This window comes from Ovis canadensis, chromosome 26 (genome assembly GCF_042477335.2).
Source record: "Ovis canadensis isolate MfBH-ARS-UI-01 breed Bighorn chromosome 26, ARS-UI_OviCan_v2, whole genome shotgun sequence".
Lineage (NCBI taxonomy): Eukaryota > Metazoa > Chordata > Mammalia > Artiodactyla > Bovidae > Ovis > Ovis canadensis.
Genome location: NC_091270.1, coordinates 39528091 through 39550511, shown reverse-complemented (window position 1 = coordinate 39550511; position 22421 = coordinate 39528091). Strand labels below are relative to the sequence as shown.

The window sequence follows — 22421 nt, the reverse complement described above, 5'->3', positions numbered from 1 at the left end:
CACACACACACACACACACACACACACGTGAAACTAACATAATATTGTAAGTCAACTATATTTCAATAAAGGACTTTCCTGGTGGTCCAGTATTTAAGAATCCACTTGCCAACACAGGGGACCTGGGTTCGATCCCTAGTCCAGGAAGATCCTACATGCTGCAGAGCAACTAAAGCTCGTTCACCACAACTACCGAGCCAGTGCTCTCGAGCCTGTGAGCTGCCAAGCACTGAGCCCATGAGCCCTAGAGTCTGTGCTCTGCAGCAAGAGAAGCCACCACAGTGAGAAGCCCACACACTGCAATGAAGAGGAGCTCCTGGCTCGCCACCATCAGAGAAAGCCAGAGCATAGCAAGAGGCCCAACACAGCCAAAAGGAAAAACAAAACAAAACTATCAGTTCATTTCAGCCGCTCAGTCCTGTTCAACTCCTTGCAGCCTCCTGGCCTGCAGCATGCCAGCCTTCCCTGTCCTTCACGATCTCCCAGAGTTTGCTCAAACTCATGTCCATTGAGTCGGTGATGCCATCCAACCATCTCATCCTCTGTAGCCCAAATTGTACTTCAATAAAAACAAATCCCTAAAAAAGAAGCATTTAGCTGAAAAAGCCAAAGAGATATAATTTTAAGTGGTTTCATCACAAGACCCTAGAATAAAACAGGCTAATAAGCCATTAGTGAACTTTTAAAAATCTTTTTTTAGATATTTTATCTACTCTGATAGCAGAAAACTTACTCTCCATCATTTTTCATGTTTTTATCTCCTAAAAACGTAATATACAAGATTACTTTATCTTCAAGTCTATTTTCTATTTAATCTAACTTAATTTCTTTTTCCGAGTCTTAAATGCATATTTCACTTGCAGACTTTATTCTTTGAACACTGAGACTGGCAGTCTCTTCCAGACAGAGGTCTTTAATTTGGTTAGCAAGCTGTTTTTTTCCCAGAAGGCTCTATGAGAGGAGCCTGCACATCTGTGCCTCCTTTCATATTAATATTTTACCCTCCACTCAGAAACTGATGATCTGAAGGGAAAAGAATTGTCTTTTCCCAGTGGGGCTGAACTGGAAGGTTTTCTTGTGTGACTCGCAGCCATTCTCAAGTGTTATTCCGACTTTGGCTAGTGGCCTCAGTTATAAAGAATTTTGCAGGATTTTTTTTTTAACATGGGCCCCCTTTTTCTGCTTAATTACATAGCAGAGAGGAGTGGGGAGGGGAGCTCTGGGGAGCCATCTGCAGATGCTGAGGACAAATGAATCATTTCTGCTGCACCACCTTTTCTTCTTCATTCAAAATTGTTCTTCAACGGGTGATTCCAAGCTAGATTTGATTCTCGTCTTGCTTTAGTTTCATGATACAACTACAGATGCTTGTCTTTTTTTTTCTTTTGAAGTGTCTACATCCCCAAATAATCTTTCTCACATGATACCACCTATGCAGTCCCAGTTTATTTGAACTATATGAAATGACAGTGCTCTGAAGAGATACCTCCATTCCTATGAGAATGTAGTCATCAGGCCCACAGATTCAAGGCTCACTTAAAAACATCTCAAGGATTTGTGAGTCACATGTGCCAAGAGGTACTTTGATAGATCACTCATGCACATTTTTGATTAGAAAGGCTGAACAGGTCCTTCAGTGGCTTTACTGTTCCTGGAAAGACAAAAGTTCTATGATGAAGGAACACAGCTCAGAGAATCATGAGCATCAATTATCTTTAGAATCGGTGTCAAAACCAACTGGATTTGGAGATGGTGTTTTTTGTATCCACTTGAAACAGTTTTAGAAACTCAACCGCAATTCATTTTAAATTTATGAACCACAAAGAAGTTCTTTCCTCAATGTTTGTTAAAATATGGATCTTTTGAGGCTTATATTTAAGCTCTGTTTATTTGTCCTTACCTCATGGATATTGGGGTAGTGATTGCGGAAGGAGTCAGAGAAGATTAGAGATGGGACGATGTGATGGGGACAAACCTTATAGGGAGATGGAGGTTAAAGTCCTTCATAACTAATTGCAATCTACCTGAAATTTGTTATCTCCACGTGTTACCAGGATTGTTAATAACTGAGGGTGCTAAACTCAACATTTAAAGTGGATGAAAACTAACTGAATCAATAATTGAATAAAAGTGCTACTTGTTATAGAAAATGTTCTTTTTTGAAGTTTCTTTCAATGACCTGAATTTTATCAGATACAATTCTTTTTGAGTTTCATTCTATTCAAGCTTTGGAATGAGGAATTATATTTTAATCTGGAGTTTCTATGTCATTTTAATGCTGGAACACAATGTTCTTAGTTACTTTTCACAGGGCTTTCAGGTATAACATGTTTCAAAAATAATTATCAGAAGTTTACTTTGAAGGGAAAGATTGGAAAGAAAAATCACTGTAATTCAGAATAATGGGGGATAGACAACTGAATTAGTGAAAATAGAAATAATTAATTCATGTTAATTTTACCATTTTCAATTGCAGAAACTAATTAGGAAGTATTATCCATCTTTGTATCATTTCGCCATGAGACAGTATGTTCGTGTGCATCTGCTTGGCTTCCATTTCTGTACCATCAGCTTCATCTGGAGCCCCATGGCTAGAACGCAGTACTCCTTCTTAAAGATCTTAAACCAACTGACTAGTGACTATATTCATGAGCTCTTGCAGGTTGAGTCTTAAACTCCCAGAAGCACCAGACTGTGAGTCTCATTAGAGCAAGAAAGGGCTTGGAGCTCGACAGGGAGACCTGGAGACACCGGAGGCTGATGAAGCTACAGACATGGGTATAATTTTCCAGGCAGAACATAGAAAGAAGGAAAGAAACTTTGGACATAAGCCTAGAAAATGTCTGAATTTTTGTTGTTGTTCAGTCGCTAAGTCATGTCCGACTCATTGCAACCCCATGGACTGCAGCATGCCAGGCTCCCCTGTCCTTCATTGTCTCCTGGAATTTGCTCAGATTCATGTCCATTGCGCTGGTGATGCCATTCAAGCATCTCATTCTCGGTCATCCCCTTCTCCTTCTGCCTTCCATCTTTCCCAGCATCAGAGTCTTTTCCAATGAGTCAGTTCTTTGCATCAGGTGGCCAAAGTATTGGAGCTTTAGCATCAGTTCTTCCAATGAATATTCAGGGTTGATTTCCTTTAGAATTGACTGGTTTGATCTCCTTTTTGTCCAAGGGACTCTCAAGAGTTTTCTCCAGCACCACAGTTCAAAAGCATCAATTCTTCGACGCTTAGCCTTCTTTACAGTCCAACTGTCACATCCGTACACGACTACTGGAAAAACCATAGCTTTGAGTAGATGTACCTTTGTTGGCAAAGTGATGTCTCTGCTTTTTAATATGCTGTCTATGTTTGTCACAGCTTTTCTTCCCAGGAGCAAGAGTCTTTTAATTTTATGGCTGCAGTAACTGTTCGAGGTGATTTTGAGTTTAAGGGGGAAAAATAATAGGAGTCCATAAAGAGATAAACAAGGATAGTCAGAAAGGTAGGAAAAGGTGGGAATCCCTTCCCAGTAATCGGAATAAGAAGAAGCTTTAAAAAAAAACAAAAACACCAATTTTGTATTTCTGCTGAGATGGTTGTCAGAGCATTTCTGGATTCAAAATTCACATTGTGAAGACAGGGCAATTTTTAAAGTTTTTATTTAGAGTAATATTGGGATCAAATAATATTGATTAATGTTTGCAAAATGTCTAAGATTTTTTTGGGGGGAGTGGAAGACATATATGCTATATACATAAATAAGAGAACTCCTATTTCTTCCAGGTAATTTCTTTGAAAAAATGTGAAGGTTTCCTAAAAAAAAAGGTCACTACTCTATCAGCCTCATAATCAAGAAAACAGACTGCCTCTATTAACATACTGTCATGCCTTTCTAGCATTTTGGCAAATCAGTAGTATTTCCCAATAAAATTCTTATCTACCACTTTTTACTCTGTCCATTGAAAACCAGAGTCGTACACATTGAGGAGGCTCTGCTATGCATCAGTATGAGATTGGTCTGCATTTTCCAGAGTTAAAATATGTGAAAAGCTAGCTGCTTGGTACCCTTAGCGGTATATAAAGAAAAATAACAATGAGCCAGTTCTCTTTCTCTCCTGTCTTGCTTTCCATCAGTCATTCAACAAATATTTAAGAATGTTCCTTGATGACAGTCACTGAGCTGGAGATTAAGAAGTATTAATATCTAGGGTGAGATAAAGCTTTCAAGACGAATAAAAACAGAGTTCGAGCACCTCCACTTCCTGAGACCCGTGTGTGCCAGCCCCCCGGCAGGCCCTTTATGCACCATATCACCAGGCAGACCAGGCTTTTGCAGGTCAAAGACATCCAACCTGGGGCCTTCTTTAGCAAAAAGAATAACAAATTACAAAAACAATGCTAGGTACAGAGCCTTAAAAGAATCACATCACATTACATCACATTTCTTACCTACAGACCTATTTAAAAACTCATCTCTTTCACAGCTGGAATAAAACCCAAACATTTCACCTTGGCCTTGAAGGTCCTATGTCCCTTGACCCCTTGTAGAAGTCCCTTTGGAGCCATATATTAAATACGAATGTATGCTTCCCTATTTGAAGTGTCAATCAAATTGATGTCTGACAGAAATAGGGAAGAAATCACTAGATCAATAGTTCCAAAAAATTCAATTTTCAAAAGACTATTTGGAGTGCTCTTTTACTAAAGGAGATCCCTGGCCCAACACCGTCACACAGAGCTCCAGTTTATGGATGTGTCCCACAGATATATACTTTAGCAAGCCGTGCCCCGAGAAAGTCTGATCCAAAGAAATAAAATTTATCATTGTTCTAAATCCAGACATAGGGCTCAAAATTTCAAATAATTGAAAATTATTAATAGCAGAATTTTGTTTTATATTAATTGTAACTGAAAAGTAGAAACAGTTCTCAGTTCTGAGCTGCTCATAAAAATGGCTGGGCCCCAAGTTCCCCTCCTACTTTACTCCCAGATTAAGATGTAGCTGATCTGGATGACTTCTGCATACTATGTGTCCCAGGTAATGGACCGTATATTTCCAAGAGACATTGTAGGACATTCACCTAACATAAGACAAGTATCCGTGGTGTAACCTTGAGGATTCTACTGCACATCCCATGTGATCACACAAAATGGCAGTTTGGACCAACAATAATATTGGCTTTCAACCTATTATTCTGGGATCTCTCCATAATGACGCTCGTAAACATTTTGAGGGAACACACAGTGGCCACGGGAGAAAGGTTAGGCAGGGAAATGACTTGCTAGAAAGAAGTGGCAAAAAAGAAGTTAAGATGGTATGCTGATTTAAGAGGGAAAGGCCTGCTCTGTGCTAGCGATTAGACTTTATTCACATATTCTTACCACTTTTATCGCACTTACACTCCTATCACCAAAGTCAGCCTCGAGCAAGTGCAATGTTTTCTCTTACCAAGAATGGCAAGTTCCACCTACCCTAAGACAGACAGCAAATATTAATATTGAAAACAAATATTATCAAATGTTAGAAGTAGAGAGTATGATGAATCCCACATGTACAGATTATCACCAACAACCACCCATTCAAGGACAAGTCTTCTCCATTCACCTGTCTCACCTCCCTTCACCTTGAAGATAGATATTAATATGGAAAAGCAACTAAAAATCACCCAACCTTTCAGAAAAATAGTGTCATGAAGGAGCAGCCCCAAATTTAGAAGCGCTACCAATTGTGGAAACAGAGCTAACAGGGGAGACACAGCAATGAGCAAACTCAGAGGCTGCAAGGAAAATACTAACCACAAGGCAAGAACGCCAGCTCTGACAAAGCAAAAGTTCCAAACAATGCAAACAATATTAAAATAAGGGAACTTCGGGAACTTTTAATTGAATATGTAGGTGGCTGTTGACTTCACCCATGTACAAGTAAAGCAGTGTCTCCTCATGTCTTCTACAGTGTCCTCAGAGACCTTGTGAACCAGAGCAAACATCAGGAGTTGCCCATCAAAATGAGACTAGGTCTCAGTTAAAGATGAGCCTTACCTTTTCTACTCACACGGGGCATCTGAATTTTGACTGTTGAAGCATCAAGCTTTTGCCAATGACAATGTCAGCAGTATCGGAATTTTGACTTGAAGCCCTTAAGAAACAACACTGGAAGCTAGTGCAACAAAAATATAGCTGGTAAAGATATTTTGAACAAAGTAGTTGTAACAAGACCATAAAGTTTCCAGGTTAGCCTACACACCTTCACCCCAGCGAAGTGATCAGAGACCTTAGGTACTACTGTTTCTCAAGCTTACTACACCAGATCTAGTCAACACCACACCCAAAGAAGACCAGCACTTTTCCAATACCCACTAATAAAAGACCTATCATAACTGTTGCAATTTTCTTGAAAATGTCTTTTTCCTCCCCTGTATTAGGTCCCTACATCTGTCAAGATAACACACACACTTTCTTCTTCTTCTATTCCCGTCCTCTCCCTCTCCTTTCCTCTGATCGAAAGACTCAAACTTTAAAAAATCCTAAATGCTTTCCTGCTTACGAAAAGTGTCTTCCTAATTTAAACTTGCTGAGAAACAAGTCTTGAAGCAGAAAATGTGTCTGATAATAGTGTGAAAAAGAAATAAGCATAGCCCCTTGGGAAAGAATTAAAAAGAAAAAAAAAACTTGGCAGGATTGAAAAGTCTAGCCCATTATCTTAGCAATAGCAAAGAGTTTTTTGGTTGGATGAATAATACATGATTTCTTCAGCTCAGACTGTTATCTCTGTATTTCGTTTTTCTTTTGTAAACAGGCAAATTAATTATCAGAATCGGAGGACGCTGTTCAACAATCAGTTGTAAAGTTTCAGGAAAAGTCTAGAAGAGAAAAAACATAGTGGAGTTCTAAGTTGCCCCTCACCACTTCCTCCCTGAAACTAAAGTATCCTTGTGAATTGAATGTGAGGAAAAACAGCTGAGCTGGTTCAGTTCTATACTAATCATTGAACTAAAACCTCTGCAGAATCTAATTGTTCAAAATCTGGCATTATTAGAGTCCTTGCAATCTGAACTTTAGTCCTGCTCCAAGAACAGAATGAAATGTACTTAATCACAAGAAGGAACAGTACAATATGGAACAGATGATTAAAAACCCAACCTTCATTAGAAATTCAAAGCTGAAGCAAAGACGACCAAATCTTCTGTCTGTCTGCTACCCAAGTCAGACTTCCAGAGCTTTCCTACTAATACAAAGTCTCCTTCTGACCTGACGCTTTTCAAGTGTCTACCCTAAGCAGTCTCTCATGTGTTTTGTTATTGGTGGGTGATCTGTTGACACTGAGCCCAGGAATGGATGTGAATTCTGCAGTGTTGGTATTAAAGGGATCTTCTAGATTCCACCTCCACCGGTTGTACCAGTGATAAGACACCCATGAAGGCATTTTGGAGAACAGAACAGCAGTGAAGAGAACAGAAAAAGAAAATCCAGGAAGAGCAGACATGGGCAAGAGAAGAACCCACTGATTTTCAAGAGTCCTTCTATGGCTCTGTAAGTGTTAGCTGTTCAGTCATGTCTGACTCTTTGCAATCCCATGGACTTTAGCTCGCCAGTCTCCTCCATCCACAGAATTCTCCAGGCAAGAATACTGGAGTGGGTAGCCATTCCCTTCTCCAAGGGATCTTCCCGACTCAGGGATTGATCAGGTCTCCAGTGCTGCATTGCAGGCAGATTCTTTACCGTCTGAGCCACCAGGGAAGCCCGACTTTTCTAAATTCCTCTCTTCCTTCTTTTAAGGCCCACTGCTCTCCATACCCGCTTCTGTCAAAGCATATGTAACTGTGGTTGCATTTATTATTTATATATGAACAAAAATTTTTATAAGTGAGGGATTAAAAATGAACAAATGAAAAATAAAGACACAATATTCCTGCACTGAGGGCTTTTTTCCTCTCAAAATAATCATGATGAATTGGGAAAAGATCATACTAAAAAGAAGACAGTTTTAGTATTGTAAATTATCTTCATCTGAATATTAAGAGGTCTCTCTGTCTAGTTTTAAAACAGTTTCAAATATTTCAGTAATTTGCTCTGACCCTTGTAAGGCATATGCACTCTTGGTATGTCTCTTGCTTTCTAGCTGGAAACTTGCTAGAGAGAGAAACGTTTTGTAGATTATGAAATCCTGCTTATACAAAATATCTGCATAGCAAGACAACTCTGAATTTTAAGGTATCATGAAGAAAGGCAGGCTACTACCCAAGACCCTGATATTTATAAGTTTTTCAGAGACTCGAAAATTAAAAGTTATGTTTGATATCACAAATGGTAATTGTGTTTTAAATACATCTAACTGTTCGAAATCTATTATCTATCTTGTTCTCTATCACCTATCTACGTCTATCTAAAACTGTATGATAATATGACTTACAGAATATGAAAATACGAGTATGTTCCTTTGGTAAGAATAATTGCTCTCCATGTGTTTTAAATTTTAAGAAATGAGGGTGTAATTAACCACTGAAGACACATTCAACAACAGTTCAGTTATTACAGACCATCTGTTATGTTTGTGGACTGTCAAGTTGGACTAGGTTTCAGAAGTCATAAATATCTCAGTTGTGTTTTTTCCTTGGGACTAGTGCCATGTGTGTGTGGTGTGTGTGTCTGTGTGTATGTGCGTTGGAGTAGTGATAAAAGTAGTCAAGGGGAGAGATGAGTGTTCCTAATTAGGCACAGATGGGGAAGGACCAAGGTTTTGCTCCAGCGTTTTCAAGTGAATTGATTTTCTCATCTCACACTCTTTTTTTCAGAACTTTCCCATATTATTGAATCTCTGAAACATAATGGGGCAAAAATACTTATTTAATATATATTTACCAAGAAGGCAATGGCAACCCTCTCCAGTACTCTTGCCTGGAAAATCCCATGGACGGAGGAGCCTGGTGGGCTGCAGTCCATGGGGTCGCTAAGAGTCGGACACGACTGAGCGACTTCACTTTCACTTTTCACTTTCCTGCATTGGAGAAGGAAATGGCAACCCACTCCAGTGTTCTTGCCTGGAGAACCCCAGGGACGGCGGAGCCTGGTGGGCTGCCATCTATGGGGTCGCACAGAGTCGGACACGACTGAAGCGACTTAGCAGCAGCAGCATATTATATTTATTTACTATATGATAATTCTAAGTAGCTGCTTCTTTAAAGTTAAACCTGTTGCCTCTTTGGCTTAAAATGGAATCCTACCATGGTTGTATTGAGGTGTTGTTTGGGGGGATCTATCTATGGCTAGAATGTTCTGCAACAGCACAGTAGAGTGTGGCTCTCGGGTGGCAATCTAAAAGTGCATGCATAGAGGTTTGAGGGTTCTATGAGAAATGATACTATCTTTGACGCTTTCATCAGAATTTTTCTCTGGAAGAGGCAAATATTCATTTAAAAGGAAACAGAATGCACTAATCACAAAAGAAAAGACTGCTCCAGTTGAATGCTATTGAAGTCAAGAACTTCTTTCCAAGAAAGACACACCACTGAAAGAGTGAGAGGCACTCTGAAGACAGAGAGAAGACGTACAATACATGTATCTGTCAAAGGACCATCCAGTTCAGTAAAAAAGGACAACCCAATTTTTAAAATGGGCAGAATATTAAAGTAAGCCTTTCACAAGAGGATACCCAACTGGCCACCAGCAAATGAAAAGGTTCTTAACACTGTCATCAGCAAAACGAAAATCAAATCAATGAACTATATTACCCAGTCTCTAGAATGGCTAACATTGAAAAGACAGAGTACCAAATCTCTCATCCCAGCTGTGAAGAGTTTAAATTGTTGCACTTGGAAAACTCAGTAGCAGTTTTTACTAAAGTCCCACATATGTCTACCCTGTAACCCAGCAATTCCACTCCTATTTACCCTGGAGAAATCAATGTATGTGTCCACCGAAGACATCTCCAAGACTTGTTCATAGTAGCCCCAAACTGGAAATATGCCACCAACAGAAACAGATACCTAAGTTTAGTATATTCATAAATAACATATCCGCGAAAAAGAAAAAACTGACTGGGACATGGGTTCAGTTTTAGAGACGATGTTGAGGAAAGTAGCCAGACTTAAAAACAAAAGTACGTGCATTTATGTAAAGTTCAGAAACAGGCAAAAGTAATCCATGGTGATACACTCAAAACAGTAGTCACTTTAGCAGGATTTGGTATTAATTGGGAGATGGCATGAGGGAGCCTTGGAAGGTTCTGGAAATGTTTTAATCTGAATGGTCAGTCAGTCAGTTCAGTCGCTCAGTCATGTCCGACTCTTTGTGACCCCATGAACTGCAGCATGCCAGGCCTCCCTGTCCATCACCAACTCCCAGAGTTCACCCAAACTCATGTCCATCAAGTCTGTGATGCCATCCAGCCATCTCATCCTCTGTCATCCCCTTCTCCTCCTGCCCCCAATCCCTCCCAGCATCAGAGTCTTTTCCAGTGAGTCAGCTCTTCACATGAGGTGGCCAAAGTACTGGAGTTTCAGCTTTAGCATCATTCCTTCCAAAGAACACCCAGGACTGATCTCCTTTAGAATGGACTGGTTGGATCTCCTTGCAGTCCAAGGGACTCTCAAGAGTCTTCTCCAACACCACAGTTCAAAAGCATCAGTTCCTTGGTGCTCAGCTTTCTTCACAGTCCAACTCTCACATCCATACATGACTACTGGAAAAACCATAGCCTTGACTAGATGGACCTTTGTTGGCAGAATAATGTCTCTGCTTTTGAATATGCTATCGAGGTTGGTCATAACTTTTCTTCCAAGAAGTAAGCGTCTTTTAATTTCATGGCTGCAAGCCGGTAGTTAACATAAACAGATACACGTGTAAAAATTAATTGAATGATACCCTTAAGATTTGTACAAGTATGTATCTCATGATCCAATAAAAATATTTTTTAAAGCGAGGGTAGAAAATGAAAGCAGAGTAGGGCCCATCAAGTTTGAGAAACTGTGCTATAGCAAATACACTACACTTCTGTACAAGAGAAGAAAAACATTAATATTGAGGAGGAAATTATTTTAAAAAAACTAGAAATGCATGAACTTAAATATACATTATCTTAAATAGAATATTTGTTGGCATTATAAATACCCCCTATCTGTTAGAATATATTTACATATTAAATAACATTTCCAATTCTTACAATTATAAATGCAGTTCATTTCATTTATATAACTTGAAGTTAGAAAGGAGCTCATTTCTACCACACCATTTCAAAAGCAATCTGGATCTCTTCCCTGCGTCATTTTCACTTCATTAATTAACATCTAATTTATAAGCATCTCAACAGTTGAAGCATTCTTGCAAATAGGGCAAACTAAAATAAGTCTAGACATGTTTAAACATCTTGGAAATGCAAATGACTCTTTCCCATTCTATCTGGTAGTTTCAAAATCTTCCCCGTGAGGCCTTCCTGACCTGCTTAATCACAAGCAATCACTCCATTCTTCGTGTTCCTGTAACATTGTGTTCCAACGTCTATCACTACACATGTTCCTTTATAAATAATATTTGCTAAACTGTGAGTTCCTTGAGGACAGAGAATAAGTCTTATCTACTTTTTTTTTTTTTTCAGTTTGCAACATTAGGGAAAAATTGTTTAGCTTCAAGGGGGTATAACTGATATGCAGCAAAACTGGACACATTTACACTATACTTCTCTGTTTTTATTTCTTTTTTTCTATGCTCCCCACCTGTACATTTCATAACCAACCAAGTCTCATTCATTTTGCAGCAGAAAGTTTGTACCTCTTAATCTCCCTTACCTCTTTCTCTCAAGCCTCATTAATCTCTTAATTCCTTTTGCCTTCACATTGTGGGCTCTCAATATACGTCTGCTGAACGACTGAATGCCTTAATGATAGACAAGTCTCTCTAGAAACTTTCCGAGTGTCTTGGGATATTTACCAACTTTGAAAATAAAGACTGAGCAGCCCTACTACAAGTTCCCTGAACTCCACACCCTGCCCACAGAGACCCTTCTGCCTGGAATCCCCTTCTCCTACACATCTGTCCCCACCCACCTTTTCCTGAATAACTTTTCATTCTTTTCCAATTCAGCTCAGAAGCTGAGACCCTTGAGTCTCCCACCTCGGACTGGGTTATAGGGTCACTGGTACCCGTTTGCCTGAAAGCAGGTGTGGATCTCCCACCCAGATCTTCCTGAACTTGAATAGTTCTGTCCTATACAGGTTTCCAGCATGTGCTCGGCCAGAACTCAGAACTCCCGGTCAGGTTTGAGGGCTTGTAAATGCACAAAAGATATTCAGAATAAGGGTACAATCGAGTGGCAGACGTTGCTTCCAGGCCTCACTCATTATCAGCGAGGGGTGTCTTCAAGGGACACAGACCGGGCCCCGGGTGGGGGTGGGTATGAGACTGAAGGCTGGAAAGCTCAGAGCTGTGGATGCCAGCACTCGACAGAGTGCTTGGAGCGCCCACTGAGACCACCTGGCCGCCCCTTCCTCCTCAATCCCTGGCCTCTGAGGGGACCCCAGGGTCAGGTGGGGAGCTCCTGTGATCACTGCACCCACTTCCATGTGACAATGGTGGCCCAGGCTCCTTCGCCCAGACTCATTTTGAGTAGGACCTCCCTACTGTGGAGAAGGCAATGGCCCCCTACTCCAGCACTCTTGCCTGGAGAATTTCATGGACGGAGGAGCCTGGTGGGCTGCCGTCTATGGGGTCACACAGAGTCAGACACGACTGAAGCGACTTAGCAGCAGCAACTGTGTCCCTGAGAGGAGGGCTCGCTCCCCTCAGCCTTGGACTTCTTCAGGGCTCTGTAACTTGATGCAGCTTAGATGACATCGCTGCAACCAGCCTTTGTGCCTATTCTCCAAACAAGGCTCAGGTCTTTTTCCAGCTCCTAGATCTGATGGTGCCAGCATCTCATCTCCATAGTAACGGAGGCGCCCCTCAGGCGCACCAGCATGTCCTGGGTTACAGTGCAGTGAGTGGTTCCCCCCAGCTCCGCCTTATCTGCCTGTCACAAGTCGAGATATGCTGCTAGTCCTTGAGGGTGGGGCACCATTGCTGAGACTCCCTGGTCTAGGAACCTCCCCAGGGAATGAACGAGGGGTTCTCCAGGCTCTACCTACTCCTCAATTAGGCAAGACTGCATTCTGCTCATCAGGCCTATGAAAGCTCCACCCTGGCCAGCCACATCCTTCCATCCTTGAGATCCTTGGAAGGAATGAGAGCCATGTCCTGCATCTCTATACTCCCAGCCCAGCACTGTACCAGACCCAGAGGAGGCACCAGAAAATGTCTGCTGATCACACGACTGGACTGATTGACTTGCATTCAGTTCCACACCCTTGGGAGGATGCGTATCTCCCAGGGAAGGAGAACAGAACCCAGAGAGGTTGGGCAGATGGTCAAGGGGGATGGTTCTTCTCTGCCAAACTGCCCCTCGGTCTCAAGGATGCAGGGATGGCAGCCTGGGCTTCCTCACAGCTCCAGCTGGCCTTCAGAAGAGGGATGAGGGGGCTCGTGTCTGAACTGGAGTTACTCCCTGGGCAGGAGCTTTGCAGCAGAGCCAAATGCTGTGACAAGATTAACTCATATGATGATTCACTTAACTGCATAAGATTAAACCAGTAACAATTTGTTGAGCAACTAGTATGTAGACACTGTAGAGAGACAGAAATAAAGGGTGGTGTGGTAGAGACAGGAATGAATGCAAACTCTGCCACTAGCTGGTTATAGACCTTGGGGGAAAGTCTGTCTTTTGGTCCTAAGCTTCTTCAAAAGCATCTACTGTGATTTCAAAACTCAATCTCAGCCCTAAGCGACATGAACAATAATTGGCAATACAAACAAAAGCTCACTTGTTCTTCTGTCTGAGATGATCATCCTAAGGATCCTGCCAGTGTCCAGGCACTCGGAGAAGAGCCAACAGAGAGAGGCTTGCCTGGCAGCTGCTTTGGGCCCTGAGAATCTGGTCGCCCCCTGTGCAGCATTGCAATGGTCCAGCAATCCCACTCCTGGGCATATACCCAGACAAAACTATAATCCGAAAAGACTCATGCACGCCAATGCTCACAGCAGTTCTAGTCACAATAGCCAAGACGTGGAAGCAAACCAAATGTCCGTGTACAGATGAATGGATAAAGAAGATGGTGTAAGTGTACCTCTGTCTGTAATACTGGGCTGTGCTGTGCTTAGCCACTCAGTCGTGTCCGACTCTTTATGACCCCATGGACTGTAGCCCACCAGGCTTCTCTGTCCATGGGGATTCTCCAGGCAAGAATACTGGAGTGGGTTCCCATTCCCTCCTCCAGGGGATCTTCCAAACCAGGGGTCGAACCCAGATCTCCTGCTGCTGCTGCTAAGTCCCTTCAGTCGTGTCCGACTCTGTGCGACCCCACAGACAGCAGCCCACCAGGCTCCCCCATCCCTGGGATTCTCCAGGAAAGATCTCCTGTGTCGGCGACGGAATGACACACCAACACTGCAGAGTGGTTTAAATCTTTATATTTTTTTAACACTTGCTTCTTCCAGCTGTTTAATTTTATATCTTTTGTACAACCCCCTACAGGGCAAGCTGCCAAGCACTATGATTCAGAGACTATACAGTGCGCAGGCGCAGGGCGAGATAACCTTTACCTTGGCTTATTTACTGCAGCTAAGACTTTGTTTGGGGGAACTTTCTTATCAACTTAGAATCCGTTTTGTCCCAAGGTCTGTTCCTTTTGAGGAATCAGAGAAACATCCTTGTGTGCAAGCAATGTTCTTTTCCCACGGGAACAAACAGGATTTTTAGCTGAGCATCTCGTTAGCAAGCACTTCTCAATCTTCTTTAAACCTAGTTCCCTACACTGGGCAGAACATCTCGTTTGCAAGAATGTCCAGCCCTGGTTGAGAGTCTCGTTTGCAAGCACTTCTCAACCTTCCTTAAACCTAGTTCCCTACACTGGGCAGAACATCTGTTTGCAAGAATGTCCAGCCCTGGTTGAGAGTCTCGTTTGCAAGCACTTCTCAACCTTCTTTAAACCTAGTTCCCTACATCTCCCCCTTTCTTTTTTTGTAGATGCTGAATAAGCGCTTGAATACGCAAAGCTTTTTTTTTCAATTGTTTCCCTTTTCGCCAGCGCCGGTAGACTATAAAAGCAATAAAACATAAAGCAACAATTAACAAAGTATTCACAAAGGATGTTGTTAACAGTGTAGATATATGCCCTAAAGGATTAAGGTTGTCTAATCCTTCTTGAAGACTTTTTAATATATCAGAACCAAGAATATCAGGCAGCGTCTTACTAAAAGTTGACAATATAGTTTGTTCCAATTCCATAATTTCAGCAGTTAAATTTTGGTGTCCCACTAAAGACCTTTTTACTTTTTTCCAACCCTCACTCATATTAAAGGGAACAGGGGTTACACATAGGTGAGATGAGTTCTAATCACATTTTAACACACTCTTTGTAGCTAACACAGTCACTTGATCTCCGAACCAGGAAACTGTGTGTTGTAAATTCAATACATCAGTAGCCAATTGAGCGTCCAAATCATGCTGTTGTTGCCACAATAAATGAGCATCTTTATGCCATTCCCTGACAAAATCAGCAGTCTGTATGCCTTGATGCAAAGCAAGACCTGCTACAGTTGCTGTTGCTGTTAACTGAAGCCACGGCGAGAATTGATGCGATGACAATGCCAAGCATTCTTCGAGATCGATGGAGAAGAGTTTGTACAGCATTTACAAGATGAGTGACAGCAAAAGAGTCCGACCAAGGTCGAGTAAGATTAACAGGCAACCAAAGTTTAGTCCGTGCTTTCACAATGACCAAAGAATAATTACTGGAATGGACCATCTTATTTTTAACATTTTCCCACCAAGAACGATTTATACATTGAGTCAAGTTACAATCAGAACATGATATAACTCCCAAAATTTCATTCCAAATCCATTGCCCATACAGTAAAGAATAAGGAAATTTTACACATGCTATAGCAGAGTAAGATTTATTAATATGCAAATGAACTTGAAATGGCCCCTTAGTGATATCACACTTTTTTCCCCCTTTATTTTTTCAATGTATTTTTGAAGAGTCCGATTAGCTCTTTTAATTATAGCTTGTCCTTGACTATTATAAGGAATACCAAAAGTGTGCTTAATATGATATTGTTTTAAAAATTGAGATAATTTAGAGGATTGATATGCGGGAGCATTATCAGTTTTTAATTTTATAGGTATGCCCATAATAGCAAAACAAAATAGTAAATGAGTAATAATAGAATCTGCCTTTTTTGAACTTAAAGCTGTAGCCCATTGAAAATGAGAATAAGTATTTATAGTATGATGAACATATTTTTGCTTATCGAATGAAGAAATAAAAACAACATCTATTTGTCAGATTTGGTTAGATTGTAGTCCTCTGGGATTTACTCTAGGAGGGGCAAAGGGCAAAATAAACGGTGCACATATGGAACAAGAACGAACAATGCGTTGAGCTTGTTTTTGCGTTAACGAATAAGTTTTTTGTAACCCTTTAGAATTAGTATGATGTAAACAATGTTTTTGTGTTGCAGACTGTAAAGGATAAAGTAAGGCATCAATATTTGCATTTCCTTGAGATAATGGTCTGGGGAGAGAAGAATGAGCTCGTATATGAGTAAAAAAGACAGGGTTAGTTCGCCTAATTAATAATTGTTGAACCTGAAAAAATAATTTATCAATATTAGTTTTTAAAGTTACCGGTAAAGTGGCTTCAGGAAGATAAATACATGAAAAGACGGCATATTTAGAATCAGAAACAATATTAATAGGAATATCAAAAAAATCCTGTAATGCCAAACAAATGGCCCAAAGTTCAGCAGGCTGCACAGAAGAAAAGGAATGTGGAACAACTTTAGAAGTAGTATCAGTCCAATAGCCAGCAGTATTTTTATTGGCATCTGTAAAAATAGTTTTTCCTTCAACTGGAATATTAGATATAGGAGATTTACAAACCATTGATGTATGTCGAAGGAAATTTATCATTTTAGATTGAGGATATTGATTAGAAAAAGTCCCTGAATAAGATGCAAGAGCTATCTGCCAATTTTTATTAAACTGTAAGCAATTAGAAATTTGGGTGGAAGTAAGTTGAGTAAAAATTGTTTGAGGGTCACTTCCAATTAACTGAATAATACGGCCTCGACCTTTCAAAATAAGGAAAGCAATTTTATCCGTATAAGTAGTAAGCTTTTTTGTATAATTATTGGGTAAAAATACCCACTCAATCAACCCTGCAGATTGAGCAATAACTCTAGTAGGAGAATAGGGAGTATGGAACACTATGAAATATATAGGTTGATCCTGTTGTAGGTAAGTAAGAAACCCTTTATTTAACCGTTGCTCTACAAAGTGTAATTTCTCTTTTGCTTGAGAAGTAAGAGATCGAGGACTGTTAAGAGCAGTATCACCCTCTAAAGTAGAAAATAAATGACGCAATTGATGTGTAGGAATCCCTAACGTGGGACGTAACCAGTTAATATCACCCAAAAGCTTCTGAAAATCATTAAGAGTTTTTAAATTATCTTGTCTAATTTGGACCTTTTGAGGTTTTATTTTTTGTCGTTCTAAAATAGCACCTAAATATGAAATAGGAAATTTAGTTTGAATTTTTTCAGGAGCAATTTGAAGATTAAAATCACTTAAAGCTTTTTTTACATGAATAAAAAATGTATCTCGTTCCTTTTTACTAGGAGCTGCCAATAGAAGATCATCTATATAATGATAGAGAAGACAATTAGAAAATTGTTGTCTCACAGTAATAAGAGCACGATTAACAAACTCCTGACAAAGTGTAGGGCTATTAATCATTTTTTGAGGCAACACTGTCCATTGATAACGTTTTACGGGCTGCCCATGATTATACACTGGAATAGTAAAAGCAAATTTATTTCTATCTTTTATTTGCAAAGGAATATTAAAAAAAAACAATCTTTCAAATCTAAAACCATCAAAGACCAATCCTGTGGAATCAAAGCAGAAGGGAGACCTAATTGCAAAGCTCCCATAGGTTTTATACATTTGTTAACTGCCCTTAAATCAGTTAACATTTTCTATTTACCAGATTTTTTCTTAATGACAAAAACAGGAGAATTCTAAGGAGACGTAGAAGGTTCAATATGGCCAGACTGAAGCTGTTCTTTTACTAATTGTTTTAAAGCCTCGAGCTTCACTTTTGGAAGCGGCCACTGCTCAACCCATTTAGGGACATTAGTTAACCATTTTAATGGGAGAGCTCGAGGAATCTGAGCAGTGGCTATAAGTTTTCCGACGAGATGGTGAGTGTTGTTTTTAAAGAAAATAAAAGATCTCTTTCCCAGATATTAATAGGTATATTAACAATGTAAAAAGAAATAGATACTTTCTTTCCATTAGACAATTGGCATGACAAAGGTTGAGTGCTTCTCCACACATCTGCTATTGATCTTAAGCCTGTTAAAACAAGAGGAATTTTTTCTTTTTTCCAGTCATTAGGCCACTGCTGGAGAGAAATAACCGAAACATCTGCTCCTGTATCTACTAATCCTTTAAACTGTATACCTTTAATAATCAGTGACATTAAAGGACGAGAGTCATTAATAAGCATTTCCCAAAATATACTTTTTTCCGTACTTTTAAAACCACCGACTCTCTCTCTCTCTACCTCAGCCTTGTCAGCAGCTACTAGAAATAGGGAGGCGTAAGGTGGTGCAGAAGGGTTAACAGCCTTGGAAGTTCATTTTTTATTTAATAAAACCTTTTAAAAGGCAGCAGTCATTGCTTCTACAGAATCCGAATCCTCCCCAGAACTCACATCTCTATCTGGCTCAGTGGATGAATCTGTACTATCATCTGGAGGTTTGGGCAGAGGCCGAGGTGAAGCCCCCTCCTCAAAATAACATGAGGCGGCCTCACTATCAGCAGCCATTAATTTTAAAGCCTGTGTTATAGCGCTATATAGAGTCCACAGCCTTAAAGGAATCACATTTCCTTTTTGATGCTGCCTTCTTAACTCTTTTTGCACCACTTTCCATTTCTTTAAATTTAGCTGTACTTTTGTTTGATATTGAAACCAATAACAATGCTGCTCTATAAGACAGAACAACTCACTCAAGCGGCGAGTAGACGTTTTAATTCTTATAGAATGCAGGAGCCCCTTAACCAGCTCCATATATTGTGACTTTAAAGACGGGGAATTTCCCATAGTTTTTTTTGTTTGTTTGTTTGTTTGTTTTTTTTCCGAAAGTCCCCCTTTCAGCGTTTTGTTCCGGGGTGCTTTCTCTTTTGGATTTTTATTTTTTTCTTTTTTTCGAAAGTCTCCCTATCAGCCTTTTGCTCTGGGGTGTTTACCCTTTCGGATTTTTATTTTTTTCTTTTTTTCGAAAGTCCCCCTATCAGCCTTTTGTTCCGGGGTGTTTACCCTTTCGGATTTTTATTTTTCTCTTTTTTTTGAAAGTCCCCCTATCAGCCTTTTGTTCCGGGGTGTTTACCCTTTCGGATTTTTATTTTTTTTTCTTTTTTTCTATTTCCCGAAAGTCCCCCCTTTAGCCTTTTGTCCTGGGGTGCTTACCCTTTTGGTTCCGTCGAGCCCCACGTTGGGCGCCAGATGTCGGCGACGGAATGACACACCAACACTGCAGAGTGGTTTAAATCTTTATATTTTTTTAACACTTGCTTCTTCCAGCTGTTTAATTTTATATCTTTTGTACAACCCCCTACAGGGCAAGCTGCCAAGCACTATGATTCAGAGACTATACAGTGCGCAGGCGCAGGGCGAGATAACCTTTACCTTGGCTTATTTACTGCAGCTAAGACTTTGTTTGGGGGAACTTTCTTATCAACTTAGAATCCGTTTTGTCCCAAGGTCTGTTCCTTTTGAGGAATCAGAGAAACATCCTTGTGTGCAAGCAATGTTCTTTTCCCACGGGAACAAACAGGATTTTTAGCTGAGCATCTCGTTAGCAAGCACTTCTCAATCTTCTTTAAACCTAGTTCCCTACACTGGGCAGAACATCTCGTTTGCAAGAATGTCCAGCCCTGGTTGAGAGTCTCGTTTGCAAGCACTTCTCAACCTTCTTTAAACCTAGTTCCCTACACTGGGCAGAACATCTCGTTTGCAAGAATGTCCAGCCCTGGTTGAGAGTCTCGTTTGCAAGCACTTCTCAACCTTCTTTAAACCTAGTTCCCTACACTGGGCAGAACATCTCGTTTGCAAGAATGTCCAGCCCTGGTTGAGAGTCTCGTTTGCAAGCACTTCTCAACCTTCCTTAAAACTAGTTCCCTACACTGGGCAGAACATCTCGTTTGCAAGAATGTCCAGCCCTGGTTGAGAGTCTCGTTTACAAGCACTTCTCAACCTTCTTTAAACCTAGTTCCCTACACTGGGCAGAACATCTCGTTTGCAAGAATGTCCAGCCCTGGTTGAGAGTCTCGTTTGCAAGCACTTCTCAACCTTCTTTAAACCTAGTTCCCTACACTCCTGCTATTCAACCATAAAAAGAATGAAATAATGCCACTTGCAGCTGCATGGGTGGACCTAGAGATGATCATACAGAAAGTCAGAAAGACAGATACAATAAGATTTCACTTTTATGCGGAATCTAAAATATGACACAGATGAATCTCTGAAACAGAAACAGACATGGAGAACAGATGTGTGGTTCCCAAGGGGGAGGGCGTGACAGGGAGGGTTGGCCTGGGAGTCTGGGAGTGGCAGATGCAAACTATTATAAACAGAAAGGATAAATGACTAGGTCCTATTATACAGCACAGGCAACTATATTCAATATCCTATGATAAGCCATAATGGAAAAGAACCCTCCTTCCAGTGCAGGGGACGTGGGTTCGATCCCCAGCTGGGGGACTAAGATCCTACATGCCTTGGAGCAACTAAGCTCTTATGCCACAAGGAAGCAATAAACAAATATTTTTTTAAAGGATATGATAAAGGACACAGATGAACACCCAGGTGGAAGAGTTGCATAGGAAGGTGTGTGGGGAGGGGCAGAGGGCCCATGCCCCGTCCAGGTGTACCCTTCTTCCAGCATCACCACGTGGCCCCCAACTGAGAAACTCTTCAAACCCCGCCCCCCTTGGATTTTGTGGAAGGTTTTCTCCCATAGGGATGATCAATCATTAACTCCCTTTGCAGCCTCTCTTCCCTCTCTGGAGAAGGGGATGGTGCTGCAGATCCTAAGATTCTAATCCAGGCTTGTTGGTCTTTTTGGTGACTAGCCCCCATTCGGGAACCCACCAAGAGTCACCTCATTAGAACAAAGGACACTATTATCACCCAGGAAATTCCAAGGGATAGAGGAACTCTATCAGGACAGGGGCTCAAAGACCAAATACTAGAACAGAAAGTGCTCCCAGTGCTCTGATCACTAGGAAATTGCAAGAGTTTTAGACCTCTGTGCCAGGAAGTGGGGGCAGAGACCTAAAAACATATGTCTTTGTATTACCTAACAGTAGCATTAGAGAAAAATCTGCAAGTTTTGTGTCTAACAAAGTAATAAAGGCCCACATGACAGCTGTCAGGCAGTTCAGTTCGGTTGCTCAGTCATGTCCAACTCTTTGTGACCCCTTGGACTGCAGCACGCGAGGCCTCCCTGTCTATCACCAACTCCCGAAGTTTACTCAAACTCATGTACATCGCATTGGTGATGCCATCCAACCATCTCATCCTCTGTCGTCCCCTTCTCCTCCCGCTTTCAATCTTTCCCAGCATCACGGTCTTTTCCAATGAGTCGGGTCTTTGCATCAAGTGGCCGAAGTATTGGCATTTCAGCTTCAACGTCGTCCCTCCAATGAATATTCAGGACTGATTTCCTTTAGGATTGACTGGTCTGATCTCCGTGCAGTCCAAGAGACTCTCAAGAGTCTTCTCCAACACCGCAGGTCAAAAGCATCAGTTCTTCAGTACTCAGCTTTTTTTATAGTCCAACTCCCAAATGCACACGACTACTGGAAAAACCATAGCCTTGACTAGACGAAACTTTGTTGGCAAAGTAGTGTCTCTGCTTTTTAATATGCTGTCTAGGTTGGTCATAACTTTTCTTCCAAGGAGCAAGCGTCTTTTAATTTCATGGCTGCAGTCACCATCTGCAGTGATTTTGGAGCCCCCAAAATAAAGTCTGTCAATGTTTCCACAGTTTCCCTATCTATTTGCCATGAAGTGATGGGACCAGATGCCATGATCTTGGTTTTCTGAATGTTGAGTTTTAAGTCAACTTTTTCACTCTCCTCTTTCACTTTCATCAAGAGGCTCTTTAGTTCCTCTTTACTTTCTGCCATAAGTGTGGTGTCATCTGCATATCTGAGGTTATTGATATTTCTCCCGGCAATCTTGATTCCCACTTGTGCTTCATCCAGCCTGGCATTTCACATGATGTACTCTGCATATAAGTTAAATAGCAGGGTGACAATCCACAGCCTTGATCTACTCAT

At 40.9% G+C, this 22421-nt stretch overlaps 1 long non-coding RNA gene across 2 annotated transcripts in view; it reads right to left on the bottom strand.

Annotated features, from left to right (window-relative positions):
* Positions 1-19691, bottom strand: part of LOC138431014 (uncharacterized) — a 126391-nt gene extending 106700 nt beyond the window's left edge. For both annotated transcript variants that reach the window (XR_011253496.1, XR_011253495.1), the window contains exon 1: positions 19546-19691. This is a non-coding gene — a long non-coding RNA (uncharacterized lncRNA). The remainder of the gene's footprint in view (positions 1-19545) is intronic.
* Positions 19692-22421: the final 2730 nt, after the last annotated feature.